The sequence below is a fragment of the Sus scrofa genome, chromosome 2 (genome assembly GCF_054392235.1).
Source record: "Sus scrofa isolate SSC_HxYL_T2T_F1_AM1 chromosome 2, Sscrofa_HxYL_maternal_Yorkshire_Landrace_v2.0, whole genome shotgun sequence".
Classification (NCBI taxonomy): Eukaryota; Metazoa; Chordata; class Mammalia; order Artiodactyla; family Suidae; genus Sus; species Sus scrofa.
In genome coordinates, this window is record NC_139384.1 from 20,516,409 (window position 1) to 20,533,529 (window position 17,121).

Below are 17,121 nucleotides of genomic sequence, written 5' to 3' on the forward strand. Positions count from 1 at the left end.
CCCTCTGCAGCTGGCATGCTGGCATCTCCCCTCCCCCGCCCCCACCACCCAGCGCCCCCCTCAGCTCCAGGATAGGATCCCTTCTAAGCTCTTCTGAGCTGAATTTCCTGTTTCCTGGAGTCCACATCTTCCTGTTTCTTGCTTCCCTCCTCATTTAGTGGACAGCACCCTCTCAGTTTCCTGAGAAAGAGTAGGTGGGAGGTAACTAGTTTGTCTAAGGGTAGCTTTACAATCTGGCTTGACCTAGATCTCTAGGTTACAAATATCTCCTTAGAGGGAGTTCCCGTTGTGACGCAGCAGAAACAAATCCGACTAGGAACCATGAGGGTGCGGGTTTGATCCCTGGCCTCGCTCAGTGGGTTAAGGATCCGGCGTTGCCGTGAGCCGTAAGGTAGGTCAAAGATGCGGCTCGGACCCCGTGTTGCTGTGGCTGTGGTGTAGGCCGGCGGCTACAGCTCTGATTAGACCCCTAGCCTGGGAACCTCCATATGCCGCGGGAGTGGCCCTAGAAAAGGCAAAAAAAAAAAAAAAAAAAACCACGCAAGTATTTCCTTTCAGATTGCAAAGGCTTTGCTCCTTTACCACCTCCCTTCCGGAGCTGAGACATTTAGCGTTACTCTGACTCCATTTTCACCTCTCTGGAAGTCAGTCAACTCCTCCCTGGGCTGTGCTGATGTCCTGATCTCTCTCCTTGACCTTCCCTGATGGGAGTCTGGCTTGTGCGTTGTGCTCAGCACTTGTGGGGGCCTCTGATCTTGGGGTTCCTGTCCTTCACTGTGGGGGAATTTTTTCCAAATATTTTATTGCTATTTCCTCCGCATCATTTTCTTTCTTTTTCTAGATTTCGTACCATTTGAATTTTAGAGTTCCTGGACCAGTCCTCTGATTGTCTCATCCCTGCTGTCCGTTTTCAGTGATTTATTTTGCCTTATATTCTTGAGAAATTTCAACTTCCTCTCCCAAAACTTTGACCGTGTTTTATGTTTCTGCTCGCCTCTTTCCCCCCCACCCACCCACCCCCAGGTCTCTTCTTGTTCCCTGTGTTCTTTTTTTATGGCATCATGTTCTTTTATCAAGGATACATTATCTTTTATCTGTCTTTGAATCTAGAGGGGTTTGCTTTTATTATGATTATGTTTTTATGATTTTCTCTGTGCCTACTGTCTTTCCCACTCCAGTTCCTTCGGTCTATGTGTCTGTTGAGACCTTTAAGTTCACATTCGAGGCTTTCAGCCATGACCAAGGATCTGCTTTTAATAAGGAGCCAGATTGCAATGGAGGGAGGGAGTGTCGAGCATCTGAGGGGAATGTCGGATGTCAGGTCTTTAGATCTTTCCTCTTGATCCGTCAGCTCCCTGGAGGTGACCCTTCCATGCTCCTGGCTGGAAATTAGAGGTCTGGCTGCCAGTGTTCTTTATGATACATTCACTTACCCCCACCCACCCACCCATTACCAATACCGTGCTCCGCCCTCCTTGAGCCTGGGGCTCCAGGACAGAGATCCTGGCCTTATCATCACCGGAGAATAAACACAGAGTCCTCTGTCCAGTGCAGAGGGGCAGCCACCCTGCAGCACGGAAATGGGGAGAGGATCCAGGAGTGTCCAGCTGCTTCCTCAGCAGCTTCTCTGACTCCCCTTTCCTCTCCCAGGGCATCCTACTGCCTCCTGGTCCCACCTCCCCAGGAACCCGGGAGGATGTAACCATTTCCTCCACTATGTCTCCAGGACTAGCCTGGGTTGGGTCCCCAAGGAAGAGAACTGGCTTCTCAGAGTGAATCAGGCCAGAGAGGCGCTCCAAGCCCAGTGGTCACAGGCCTCCTTGAGCCTCAGGCACAGGTCCCCAGGCCTGAGGGACACCACAAGGTCATCGAGCACGGGGTTTCATGTTACTTTCCTGAGTCTTTATTTTCCCCTTTCAGCCAACAGGACTTACACCCTCTCCCCTTTCATTTAATGGGAATCTTAAAGTCCAGACTGAAATCAAAGCTCAAAGATTAGAATCTGCAAATACAGACCACGCGTGCTTTCACTACCCTCCCCGCACCACTATGCCAGACCTGGCTAATCAATCATGACGTGTTTTCCTGCTGAGCCTAGAGAAGAATTTCTCCCCTTGGCAGTATTGCCATTGGGGCAGAATAATTCTTGGTTGTGGGGGACCATCCAGTGCATCGTAGGACTTCAGCATCTTCCGCAGTTTCTACCCACCAAATGTCATTGCTCCCTGCACCCCAGTTGTGACCATCAAGAATGTCTCCAGAAACTGTCAAATATTCCCCGGGGGATAAAACTGCCCCTGGTTCAGAACCACTGATCTAGATTCAGCCTCAGCATCCTTGTGGACACAACACTCCAAGGAGCCACTATCAACCTGACTTGGCCCATGGAATGAAGCCCGTTTGGTTCACAGGGCTCCCACCTCACATAGGTTCAGAGCCAAATAGGTCAACAGCCTAATCTGGCAATTCTGTGGCCCAACTTAAGAGCTTTCTCTTTGGGGGTGAGAGCAGCACCCACCTGCCACTTCCTGATAGAAAGAGAGAGGGGCTGGGCTGGAAGGTCCTGGTCCTGCTGTGTTAATTCTCATGCTGACAGCTGTGGAATTGATCCCCCAAGGCTCTTTGTCTTGTCTGCATGGTGTGGAGAGAAGATTTGCTGGGGACCAGATGTCATTGGGGTCCCCCTCCAGACCTCTATCTCCAAACAGTGCCTGGCTCCAAGCAGGGAGGTGGGATAGCCTAAAAGTCATCTTCAAAATGTGGCTCCAGACCTGCATCCAGATTACCTGGGGTGCTTGTCCACATGCAGGTTCCAGGGCCCCCACCCCAGATCTTCCTAATCAGCATTTTGGAGTAGGTCTGGAATCTGTCCTGTTAACCAGATTTCTGGGAGAAAACTAGTACAATGGGTAAAATACACAGATGTTGACCTCGATTCAAATCCTTGTCCTACTTCTTGGTAAAACATAACCCAAAGCACTGATAGGACGAAGAATGGCTAATATTTATTGAGCGTTTATTATGAACCAGCCAAACCTAACCATGCATTGGCCCAGTTGATCCATCACTCTGTATGGTAGGTTCTAGTTTTAATCCCCATAATTTAAATGGGTAATGAAAGCTCAGGGAGGTTAGGTATGTTGCTGAAGTTCACACACTTGGAAGGAGGTAAAGCAGGGATTTGAACTGGGTGGTCCAACTTGGCACCCTTTGCAATTATGTTAGAGTCTAAAAAGGTGACACAGGTTCTAGCAGTCACGGCTGCTCAACATGCAGTGGTGTTCTTCACCCTTACCCAGGAGGAGGCCACAGGGTGGCTTGGGAGGGGCCACCTCTCCCTGGGGCTTGGGTTTAGTAACAGCCCCAGGGTAGTGGCCCTTGGGCCACATACTGAGCCCCAGAGTCTCCAGTTCCCAGAGAAGTTGCCCTTGGATCATCTTGGAGCCAGGAACCCAGGAAGCTTCAGGGATGACATCTGAGAACTTGAGACCATTTTGAAACTGTGAGATTTCTTCTCTCTGTTCCCTTGTTTAATTCCCCAGAGTCACTGGCTGTCAGAGAGAAGGAAGAGTCAGCTCAAAAAAAGGATATGAAAGTAGGTTCGGTGTTTATGATGGATATTCTCAGATCCTTTTAGGCATGAGGCCCTTCTAGGTCAAGAGAGGGGGTGTGTGTCTGTGTGTGTGTGTGTGTTTATGTGTGTGTTGTGAGTGGAGATTTATTCATTCATTCAATAAATATTTGTCTAGGAATACCTCTGTGCTATATCTCCAATTCCTGACCCAGCTGGGGCAGGCCATTTAACATAGCACCATTCATTGAGTATTCCAATTTACTTCCAGGAAATTAAATTTAACTCCTTATTTTAAGCAAAAGAGGTAAAATTGTGTATTCTGGAATCAGATGACTTGACTTTAAATCCAGACCCTGTTCTCTGTTGGTAATACGACCCTGGACAAGGTACTCAGTTTCTCTTCACCTCATCTGTGAAATGAGTATCTTTCTGGAAGAACACTCTCCCAGAACCATGTGCTTTTACGCTGCAGCACTAACCTTCATTGCAATGATATTCTTTTTCATGTGTTATTTTATGCATGACTGTGTCCACTAATAATAACAACACAGAGGTTTCTACTTACAATTAGGATATAGAGAAATGTAAAAAAAGAAACTTTGTTCCTGTAGTAGCAACAAGAAAAATCCACAATAAAGTAAAAGTACATCTTTCTGTGGTGCGACAGAAGAACAGTGGCATCAAAGAACTGAATTCCAGGAAGAAACAAATTCTTCATGAGGAAGCAAGAGCGATGGCAGCTTCCACACCTAGAGGAGGTTCTGGTCTACCTATGGGTGGACATCAGCCATAGATGGAGAGGATTTGCAGGAACAAAGGAAAGGTATTCCAGCCTTGGACCAGAGTGTGGGATGGCAAGTCAAGTTGGGGTCTGGCTGCATCCTGAAGGAAAGGAGACATCACTCAGACCATCAAGATGGACAAGCCATCTTCTCAGTGGAAGATGAGATCATTTGGTCGAGCTAGTCATCCTCCCTACCTGCCCTACCTAAGCTTTTATGAAAGGCAATCATGGAGAAAAGGTGCATAGGTAGAGAAAAATTACGTAGTCTCATGCATTCTCACAGCGATTGGAATGCAGGTAAACCAAACATACCTAAAACTGCAGCCAACCCCCTCCTAGCTCAAATACTGACAAGATAAAAAAGGCAGAGGATGTAGGTGGTGGGGCTAATTACAGGTAACTAAGGATAATTGAAGCTATTTCTCAGCCCCAGCTCAATTATACTCTAAGTAAAATCTGGATAAGCAGACTCTCAATCCAGCCATCAGACAGCAGAGAGAGTTTAGACTTTCTAGGAAATAAATAAAACAAAACATTAAAGTGACACTTCAGCCTCAATTGTTATTTCATGTGCACATTCAAGAATATAATAAAAACACTAGAAAAGAGAATAATTAGGAAAATACGACTCATAATTAAGAGAAGACAGACAAGTCTTGGTTATTAAAATTAATAACAACAATCACAGAAGGTCTTAAATATAAACATAAGCATATAAAGAAATTTATAGGAAAATAAAAAGAATGGGTGAAGAGATGCGATTTTCAGGGTATCAATGGAAATTCTAAAAAATAACCAAATGGGAATTCTAGAAATAAAAATTAAAATATCAGAACTGAAAAATTTATTAGAAAGATGGTCAATTTGACACAGCAGAAGAAAGAAAGAGTAAACTTGAAGAGTGGTCAAAATAAATTCAAACTGAGGCATGAGAAAAAAGATTAAAAAAAAAAAAAGTAACCTGTGGTATAATATCAAGCAGTTTGCAGGTATATACTTGGAATCCCAAAAGAAAAAGAGAATGCAGTACAAAGAGAAACAAAACCACATCTAGGCACATTACAGTAACAATGATAAGGAAAAATATCTTAAAAGCTTAAAAAAAAAAAAAAACCAAACCAATAACAACAACAAAAAAATGCACTACTTAGAGGGACACAGTAAGAATGATGGATGACTTTTTATCGGAAACAGTGCAAGTTAGCAAACAACGGACAGCACACTTAAAGTGCTTAAAAAAAAAATTGTCCTTCAAAAATAAAAGATAGGAGTTCCCGCCATGGCTCAGTGGTTAACGAATCCGACTAGGAACCATGAGGTTTGGGCTTCAATCCCTGGCCTCGCTCAGTGGGTTAAGGATCTGGTGTTGCCATAAGCTGTGGTGTAGTTTGCAGACGCAGCTCCGATCTGGCATTGCTGTGGCTCTGGTGTAGGCTGGTGGCAACAGCTCTGATTAGACCCCCTAGCCTGGAAACCTCCATATGCCACAGGTGTGGCCCTAGAAAAGACAAAAAGACCAAAAAATAAATAAATAAAATAAATTATTAAAAAATAAATAAAAGATAAAGATACTTTCAGATAAAAAGAAACTGAGAAGACTCAGCGCCAGCAAACCCACACAGTAAGAAATGCTAAAAGAGAAATGATAATAAGGGAGTTCCCGTCGTGGTGCAGTGGTTAACGAATCCGACTAGGAACCATGAGGTTGTGGGTTTGATCCCTGCCCTTGCTCAGTGGGTTAACGATCCGGCGTTGCCGTGAGTTGTGGTGTAGGCTGCTGATGCGGCTCAGATCCCGCGTTGCTGTGGCTCTGGCGTAGGCTGGTGGCTACAGCTCCGATTCAACCCCTAGCCTGGGAACCTCCATATGCCGCAGGAGCAGCCCAAGAAATAGCAACAACAACAACAACAACAAAAAAAAAAAAAAAAAAAAAAAAAAAGAAATGATAATAAGTAGAATCTCGGATCTACAGAAAGGAATAAAGAGTACTATAAAAGCAAAATAAGTGATAAATGTAGAAAACTATTTTTTCTCTTTTCTTCTTTAAAAAGAATGGATCGTACATTAAAGGTTAACTAGACAATGTTCCAACCACTTTGTAAAAACAGTGTAGCTGTTACCCATAAACTTACTATACAACCCAGCAATTCCGCTCCTCAGATGTTGCCCAAGAGAAATGAAAGCAATTATTCACACAAAGGTTTTTACAAGAGGTTCATAGCAGTGTTATTCATCATGTCTAAAAGCTGGAAATGATACAAATGCCCATGAGCTGGTGAATGAGTAAACAAAAATGTGACAACACACACACACTGGAATATTATTTAGCAATAAATATGAACCAACTAATGATATAAGCTACAACATGGGTGAACTTCAGGAACTTTATGCTACAGGAAATAATCAGATTCAAAAGACTACATATTGTATGATTCCATTTATATAAAATTCCGGACCAAGGCAAAACTACAGAAACATAAATCATATTAGTGCTGGCCTGAGGCTGAAGAGGGGAGGGCAATGGTGACTTACTGAAATGGGCACCAGGGATGTTTTGGGGGTGATGGACATTTTCTAAAATTGCATTGTGGCAACAGTTGCACAACTCCGTAGATTTGCTAAACATCATTGGGTTAACACTTCAAATGGCTGGGTTTTATGGTATGTAAAGCAAACCTTAATTAAGCTGTGAAAATTGACTGTTAAAAGCAAAAATACTAGCTATGTGCTGTATGATTTTATATCGCATATGGAAGTGAAACGCTTGTCAAGAACATATTAGGTCGAAAGACCATAAGATGGAAGTTTAATGTTTTAAGATGTTACATTATACAAGGACGTATGTAATATTAACTCAAGGTAGAATATAATTAAGGATGCATGTTTTAATCCCTGGAAATGACTCTAAAAATACATAAAACAAAAATAGATTGCCTAAAAGTCAATAGAAGAGATAAAATAGAATACTAAAAATCAGTTGCCATAGCTATGGCATAGGCCAGCAGTTACTGCTCCGATTCGACCCCTAGCCTGGGAAACTCCATATGCCACGAGTACGGCCCTAAAAAGCAAAAAATAAAATAAAATAATTTAAAAATTAAAAAATAAATAAATTTAATTTAATTAAAAAAGAATATTAAAAATTAATAATACTTGAGTAATTCAAAAGAAGATGGGAAAGGCAAAACAAAGGAATAAAAACAGACCATAAATAGTGATATGACAAATTCACACTCAACATACCAAAAACTACAATGACATTGGATAGTGGGCTCAACACTCCAGTTAAAGGCAGAGGTTTGCAGAATGTACTAAAAAAGCAAAACCCTTTATATGCCATCTACGAAAATCTAATTTTAGGTACAAATACACTTTTTCCAGTAGAAGCTTGAGGGATAATAAACCTTGCAAATACTAAGCATAAGAAAGCTGGTGTGGCCACAATAAGACCTGACAAAGTATAAGATGAGAAATATTGTCAGGGCATTTCTTTTTTTTTTTTTTTTTTTTTTTGTCTTTTTATCATTTCTTGGGCCGCTGTTGCGGCATATGGAGGTTCCCAGGCTAGGGGTCGAATCGGAGCTGTAGCCGCCGCCTACGCCAGAGCCACAGCAACGTGGGATCTGAGCCGCATCTGCAACCTACACCACAGCTCACGGCAATGCCGGATCGTTAACCCACTGAGAAAGGGCAGGGATCAAACCCGCAACCTCATGGTTCCTAGTCGGATTTGTTAACCACTGTGCCACGGTGGGAACTCCTTTTGTTTTTTGTTTTTGTTTTTTGGGTTTTTTTTGTCTTTTTGTGTCAGGGCATTTCTTAATGATAAAGTGGCCAATTATTAAAAAGACCTAAGAACCCTAAATGTCTATGTATCCAGGAACGGAGCTTCAAAATATGTGAAGCAGAAATAGACAGAACTCAAGTTCCTGCTGTGTGGCAGTGGGTTAAGAATACAATTGCTGGGAGTTCCCACTGTGGCTCGGCAGGTTAAGACCTGACATAATGTCTGTGAGGATGTGGATTCGATCCCTGGCCTTGTTTAGTGGGTGAAGGATCCCACACTGATTGCCACAAACTGCAGTATATGCATCTTGGATCCTGCTCTCCTGTGGCTGTGGTGTAGGCCAGCAGCTATAGCTCCAGTACTACCTTTAGCCCAAGAACTTCCATATTCTGCAGGGGCAGCCCTAACAAGAAAAAAAAAAAAAAAAAGAATCTGATTGCAGTGGCTCAGCTTGCTGCGGAGGCATGGGTTTGATCCCCAGCCTGCTATAGTGGGTTAAAGTATATGATGTTGACACAACTGCAGTGTAGCTTGCAGCTGCAGCTCAAATTCAGTCTTGGGCCCGGGAACAGCCATATGCCATGGGTGTGGCAGAAAGAAAGAAGGAGAGAGAGAGAGAGAAGGAAGGAAGGAAGGAAGGAAGGAAGGAAGGAAGGAAGGAAGGAAGGAAGGAAAGAAAGAAAGAAAGAAAGAAAGAAAGAAAGAAAGAAAGAAAGAAAGAAAGAAAGAAAGAAAGAAAGAAAGAAAGAAAAAAAGAAAGAAGGAAAGAAGGATAGAAGGATAGAAGGAAAGAAGGAAAGAAGGAAAGAAGGAAAGAAGGAAGAAAGACAGAGGGAGGGAGGGAAGGAAGGAAGAAGTAAAAGAAATAAAGGGAACTAAAGGAAGAAATAGAAAGAAAAAGAATCATAATCATTGTTAGGAATTTAACACTCTTAGGAACTGAGAGGCAAAATATCTGTAAGATTATAGAAGATGTAAACTAAATGACATCTATAGAATTACACATTATAACTGCAGAATGTGCATTTTTTTCAAGTGCACATGGAAAGTTACCAAGACAGACCATGCGCTGGGCCAGAAAAGAACTCTCAAGAAACATCACATGATCGTAAGCATTTCTTGTGAAGTCAAACAGACACTTACCTTACAATCCAGCAATTGTTCTTCTAGGCATCCAAGAGAAAGGAAAACATGGCCACAAAAAGCCAGATACAAGGATGCTCAAAGCAGCTTTATTCCCAATTACCCTCAAATGTGAAAAACCTGAGTGTTTATCGACAGAAAAATAGCCAAACACACTGTGGGATGTTTACATAATGGAATGGCTACTTTACAATGACAAATGACCGATTCCTGGTACAGGCACAAAAGGGATAAACCTCCAAAACATTAGGCTGAGCAAAAGAAACCAGACTCAAAAGAGTACATACTGTCTGAGTCCATTCACCTGAATTTCATGAACAGGTTCTAGAGACGGATGGTTACTATTCTAAAGTCTATACTATAGATCCAGCACTGTCTTGGGGAGGGGAGATGGCAGGAATTGACCAGGAAAGAGGTACAGGGATCTGTCTGAATGGTGAGAATGTTCCATACCTCGATGTAGGTGTGGGTTACATGGATGGATTGTGTATATAATTTGTCAAAACTCTCCTTGCTGTACATTTAAGATGTGTGAATTTCATTGCACATAAACTATACTTTGATTTTTAAAGAGTACGAATAAAAAGAAAACTCTTGAATATTATGAGTACCAGGCACAGATCCAAATGGATTACATCATTCACTCAGGCAAGCATCACACATCTCACCAAGGGGGGAAACTTAGACACCAAAATGTAGAGCCACTTGCTCAAGGTCATGCAACTCACCCGTAGCACCCCCGAAAGGCAAGGTTCGTGCCTGCTATGCCCACACTTTTACAATGATGCTCAAACAACAAGGAAGGGCAGCTTTCGTTATTAACAACCCTTTGAGGCAAGACTCATTAGCCACATTACCTGAAGGAAATTGAAGCTCAGAGAGGCTGATTTCTCCTAGCAGGTGTAGAGTCAGGATTTGAACCCAGGTCTGTGTGACTTCCAAGCATGGCCTCCCAAGGTTCCTGTGTTGAGTCACATCCATGCCCACTCTTGGGGGGCAGGTATGATCCACACACAGCCAGGTGAGTTTGACCTTTATACCTGCCCTCTGTTCTGTGCAAGAACTCGCCCGTGTCCCCTCCACCTCAACCCGGACAGCCACGGACACTGTGGCATAGCGGGTGGGTGATTTCCGTGAATACTGTGAATTTTAGCAAAGGAGAGTTTAGGATTTCTTGATTTCTCACCAATTCGCTCATTCAACAAATCTTTGTAAGCCATGTGACAAGGCTGAGCATGCAACTGGGAACAAAATGACAGAGCTTACCTCCCCTGGTATGAGAGAGACAATCAAGGGTATGAAATACATATTATATCATTTCTGACACTGTGATGAAAAATAAATTAGGGTAAGGGGAGAGAGGGGCAGGGAGGGGTCAGGGCCGGCCTCTCTCAGGAGGTGACAGTTGATGGGGTGACCTGCAGGAAGCCAAGGAATGAGCTTGAGGGCCCTGTGGAGAGGGACCTTGGGAGCTGCAGGGGAGAAAGTATGCAAGGGGGCGCGGAGGGGGGGGGAGCCTCACAATGTGACTGGCTGGGTGAGTGTATGTCAGTTCTGTGGAAATGGCCCTGGCCAAGTTCACTCAAGGTCTCCAAGACAATGGGGAGAAAAGGAAGTCGCCAGGTCCAGCCAGACCAAAATTAAAGTGACAGCCGAGGAAGGACCAGGGCCAGGTTTTCCGCAAGGAGAGCAGAAGGGCTTCCTTCCCTTACAGCCTTGATCCCTTCTGGATGAGAGCAGGCCCAGGGCCTCGCTGTGCAGCCCCAGCCACAGGGCTCTTGGAGAGCTTTCAGCCATAGCACAACTATTGAGGCTTTCCTCTGTTCTAGGAACTCCATCAGGGTTGTATACCCTACCTCACTATGTAGGAAGTAGTGATTGCATTTTACAACTGAGGAAACCAAAATTAAGCTCATTGCTAAAAGGTGGCAGAAGAGGGGCCTGAACACAAAGCCGTACAGAATCTGGGTTCTTTCTCTTCCATGATGCAAAGAAGACAGAGAGCTTTAGGAGTAATTACCCAGGCTGCAAGGTGAGAAGGCCAGAACGTCCTGAACTTTCAGTACCTGCTGACTGGATAGATGAATGGACGGTTGGATGGATGGATGGATGGATAGATGGATGGATGGATGGATGGATGGATGGATGGATAAATGGATGGATGGATGGATGGATGGATGGATGGATGGATGGATGGATAAATGGATAGATGATGGATAGATGGATGGATAAATGGATGGATAGAGGATGACATAGACACAAACAGGCAAGCAGACTGTTTTCTATAACTTACATGCACATGTTCACAAAAAATATACTTTGCCTTTCTGAGCTTCAGAGTCTCCATCTAGAAAATTAGAGGGCCAGGATGGGAGCAGTTGCTTTCAAACCTTTGTTTTAGTAGTGAAGTATTGTCTTCGGATGCTGCCAGATGGCAAAGTTAAGCATGATAAAATAGGAAAAGGAATAGGGAAAGAGGTGGACAGAACACCAGAAGCTCTGACCCTGGACCACACCCTGACTCTCTGTAGGAGCACCAGAGCCACGTTTGCAAAACCAAGGAAGGCCTTGGATAGAGGTGATCCAGAACAATCTGGTTTCAGACACAAGAATAAACATATTGGGGAAGGATGGCAGAGGGGTGGGAGACCTTAGCCAGACCCTTAGCCTTTCCTGCCCACATCAACCATCACGGCCTGTTGGGTCAGCAAGGGCCCACCTGGTTAAGTGGAGGCCAGGGGAGCGCAGAATGTCTGCCCCTAGCTGTCCTGAGGATGTACGGACAGGGGAGCTGGGCGTCGTCTGAAACCCTGCCAAGTCGTTCACAGCCCAGGGAGCCACGGAGAGGAGTAACCCTGAGCAACCTCTGCCACCTGTTGTGTCCCTTTGGAGACTCAGAGAACAGAGCGGAAGCTGATCAATAAGACCAACCTCACTCACTGCATGGTGGGCTTCTTGAGGCTCCCCCAGAATGTGGGCCTACCCAGGCCAGGCAGGATGCTCATTCTCTTTGTCTGGGGATCCAGAGCCCCAGCCAGGGTGGCCACTGAACCTGGGGGGGACCATTCCGAGTGCTGACCTGGGCCACATGCCCAGGAGGAGACAGCACTCTCAGTTGGGGTCTAGTCCCAGAAAATTGGAGAAGGAATCCACCTAGGCAGGACTCCCACAGAGTTCTTGGGAGATGAATCGCATCACTTCCCTTTGTACAACTTTCTGTTGAAAGCATGGTCCTGAACGCTTGGGTGCATGGAGTCAGCAAGACCCAGGCTTGAGTCCCGCTCTGCCGTTTACAGATCAGACGACCCCCAGGAAGTTACCCATCTTCTCTGAGCCTGAGGGCTGGCTGGCTGGCCTGACTGTACTCTGTTTACTCATGACTGAGTCCCAACTCTGCTTGGCTGCTTGGCACGAGTGGCCTGGCCTCAGGTTACCTCCCAGCCCCTGGCATCACTCTTCTCTCTCCCTCTCTCTCCTCCCTATCCTCTCTCTCTCAGGGTGTATTCTTTATTTCCCTTTTAAGAACATTAGCTATTATAACACATGAACTCCAAACATCCATGGTGTAAGGTTAACAGAAACACAAAGGAGGTGTGTGGGCAGCTCTCCCTCGTGCAGACGTGGGGAACGAGGCTCCTTCTGTCTGGGGCTCTACCATCCCATCAGCATCTGCATCCAGCTCGGGGAAGAAGACACACCTGCTTCTTCCAAGCCTTAGCCCAGCAGTGGTACACGGAACTTGCACTCACATTCCACCAGCTGGATGTCACCACTGGCCCACACTAGTAAGGAGAGGGCAGGCTGCACGATGTAGCCCCTTTCCAGGGAGAACCCTGTACCATGGAAGGGGAGCATGGATTCTGAGAGACAATCAGCCATCTCCATCCCATCGGGATTAAGCGTTTCTCTCATGTGCTTCTCCCACCCTGTCCTCTCCTGGATCACATTGTACTGTTTCTTGTTTGTATCTAGGAAGATAATATAAACAATTTAAGGTTCAATTCTGTGCATCCCTGGGATCCAGCCTGATGCCTGGCACATAATGGGCACAGTATATTATTGGGTGGATGGATGGATGGATACACGCATAGCTAGATGTATGGATGGATTGATGCGCAGATGGATGTGTGGACTGATGGATAGACAGATGGATAAAAGGAAGGACAGACAAGTCTTCCTCACACAAGCCTCAGGCTTCCCCATGTCTCTGCTGTGTCTTGGTTCTCTGAGAGCTGGCAGTGAACGGGAGAACTCCTGGCTTTGCGTTCTTAACACCATGAAAACGTCAAAACTGAGGAGTCCTTCTTTCTCCTTCTCTGGGAAGGGCTCCATGAACCCCACTGAATCCCTCCTTCCTCTCTCCCCTGGACAACTTCTCTTTTCCCTCCTGGTTCAGGAAGACCTCCCTGTGCTGTCACAGACTCATTCTAGGACAGAAATGGCATTGCTTCTTTGCAGCATCGCTCTGTACAAGGACCCTGTGTGGGCCACTAAACCCCTAGAGTAGGTAGGGGGCAGGACTGGTGACAGGTGCAAACACATGGGTCTCCCACCAGGAACCAGGAGGAAAGGATGATGATTGAGGCCAGAGGACTCAGGAGCTCTCCTGGTTTGTCCAAGATAGTAGAATATCTAGGAGGAGTTCCCGTTGCAGCTCAGCAGAAATAGACCCGACTAGTATCCATAAGGACGCGGATTCAATCCCTGGCCCACTCAGTGGGTTAAAGGATCCGGTTTTGCCTGAGCTGTGGTGTCGGTCACAAATGCAGCTTGGATCTCATGTTACTGTGGCTGTGGCGTAGGCTGGCAGCTGCAGCTCCAATTCAATCCCTATCCTGGGAACTTCCATAGGCCGCAAATAAGGCCCTAAAAAGCAAAAAAAAAAAAAAAAAAAAAAAAAAATACCTAGGAAATGGTGCCTGTAAAGATGGCATCCTCCTTGCAAGGGATCAGCCCAGGGCTGGGAGGCAGAGCGTCTAAGGGAGGGCACGCGGGTGGAGACAGGTGGAGGGTGACGGGGCCTGGGGCAGAGCTCCCTCTGTCAGGCCCAGACCACCCTGGGGGAGTCACATAGTGTCAATTTCCCTATCATCTTCCTGGGAAGACCGGTCTTTTTGAATATTCAGCGAGTTTTAGGTATGTTGGAGGAAGCCACTGTTCACCCTGATTCCCGCGTGCGGAAGGAAGACGGCAGCAGCTATGAACCAGGGGAACCAAAGAGAGAAGAAGAACCACGGCCATCATAGCAGCTAAGGTACTGGGCACCAGGCAATGCTCTTCTAAGCTCTTAACTGCAATACCTCACTTAATTCTCATGCAGACACTGTTGCCTTTCCCCCTTTCACAGCTAAGGAAGCTGAGACAGGAAGATCTGACAACTGGTCACCCAGCTAATAGGGAACGGGGCTAGGACTTTCCCCCAGAGAGTCCCATTATCGAGAGGCTGGTGAAACTCAAACGTGTCTGAATAGTTGGCTCTCCCCCAACTCCACCACCATGAGGGATCCTTCCAGACAGAGCTTTAGAACTTACCAGTTACGCTGTATTAATGCAAATGGGTTTCCTTTCAGTTTTGCCCCATCTCCTTATTTAATATTAGAGGTATAATTTACATGCAATAAAATGCATAGCTGTTAACTACAGGTCAATAATTTCTGACAAACATACACACTAATATAGTCAGTACTGCAATCAAGATATAGAACATTTTTCATCACCCCCACGCTACCTTGCAATCCCCACCACTCAAAGCCATCACCATTTCATGTTGCCTGTCCCGGAACTTGATGTAAATGGGATCATACTGTGCTCTTGCCTCCCTCCTTTGTTCTTCCCTCTCCCTCCCTCTCCCAGGTCAGGGTTTTCCTATTCTCAGAGTCTTGGTTCACACGGAGCAGTCAAGACTTGGGCACATAAATAGCCATGAACTTGATCCATGCTCCCCATGCCATTCCCAGAGGCCACAGCAGACATCACTAAGCGATTGACGTGCTCCTTCCCACTGGGCCCAGATACAGCCTCAGAATGCTTCATATTGTGGACTGAGAGCCAGAGAACCCTTATCAATTGGTTGCAAGTGGCATGGGGGCTGAAATTCATTTGCCCGATCAGGATTGAAATTGATCCCTCAAATCAACTCTAATAAAAAAAATTTAAAAAAGAAATCGATCCCTAACTCCTGGAGGGCACTGCATTTTTTAATAACTATTTTGAACTAAGGTAAGTTTTGCAAGGAATTATAAAGCTTCCCAATGGTAACATCTTGCATAGCCATAGCATCTTGTCAACATCAGGAAATTGACATTGGTAAAAACTACAGATCTTATTTGGATTTCACCAGGTTTTACATGTTCATTTGAAGAGGAGGCGTATAATTCTAGGAAATGTTATCACACGTATAGACAAAGAAGCTCCCCTGTACCCCGCCTCAACTGTCGCACCACCCTCTCCCTGCCCCTTAAGCATATCTTCCATTCATCTATGCATCTCTCCCTCTGTCGGTACCACACTGTCTTGCTTACTATAGCTTCATAATGAAACAACTGCATTTTTTAAAATTGTCTTTTTAGGGCCATACCCATAGTATCTGGAGATTCCCAGGCTAGGGGTTGAATTGGAGCTGCACCTGCTGGCCTACACCGCCACCACAGCAATGCAGGATCTGAGCCATGTCTGCAACCTACACTGCAGCTCATAGCAACGCCTGATCCTTAACCCTCTGAGCAAGGCCAGGGATCAAACCTGCATCCTCATGGATACTAGTCAGGTTCGTTAACCACTGAGCCACGATGGGGAACTCCTGCAGTCAGATTCTTAACACACTGCACCATATGGGGAACTTCAAAGGCATGCATAATAGAACCGCACAATAGGAATTCAAACTTTAAGCCCAAATTAAGAAGCTCTGATGCGAAATTTTGTGAAACCTGGATTCTATGCTTGACCCTGTGTGACTTGGGGCAAGTCAATTCACAATTGTGAGTATTCGTTTCTATTACTCAAGTAGGGATAATAAAAAAAAAACCTTTATGTTGTAGAGCTGAAATGAGGAATCCAAGAAGTTATAAATGGGAATATTCTTTGACCTATAAAGTGCTATCAAGGTGTTAGTGTGGATGTGTTTTGAGGGGGCCTGATAAATGTCTCCCCTCTTCCCTGAGTTCTGAGCTGATTGAGAAATAAGAAAGAAAATACTATTGCTATTACTGCTAAAGCTGATAGGAGAAAACGTAGCTTATCTCCCTGGAGAAATGAGCTGCCTAAAGCTGCAAGCTGGAATTCGGCAGCACTGCCCCACCCCCACCCCCACCCGCAGCTTAGGCTGCGGTGTCAGTGCTGAGATGGAGAGAAGTGGGTGACTCTGCGATCTGAAGTGGAGGTGGAGCTGCTGACAAGGTTTGCTGATGGATTGGATGTGGGTGGTGTGGGGAAGGAGGGAAGCCAGGATGGTTCTTATGTTTGTAGCCTGGGGAATTGGGGGGGGGGGCATTTACAGAGAGGGGAAAATGGGGGTTGGGACACATTACCTGCAAGGGTGGAAACCAATTCAGCCACAGACTGAGCGATGGGCCACAGATGGGCTCTGGCCCTTAACCCTGGTCCCTCTCTAAGTCCTTTCTCCACGGATGTCTCCAAACGTGTGCCTTTGCTGTCAGAAGATCCATGGATGAGTGTCAGTCAGAGGGGGTGGGACCTTGGCAGCACCATTCCGTCCCTTCCAAAAGGTCAGCTATCAGCGGCTATCCCTCTGCCAGGGCCCCCATGGGCCAATTCAAGGGGCACCTCTAGGACTTACAATGTGCCAGGCCCTCTAGCGGGCCCTTAGGGACCGCA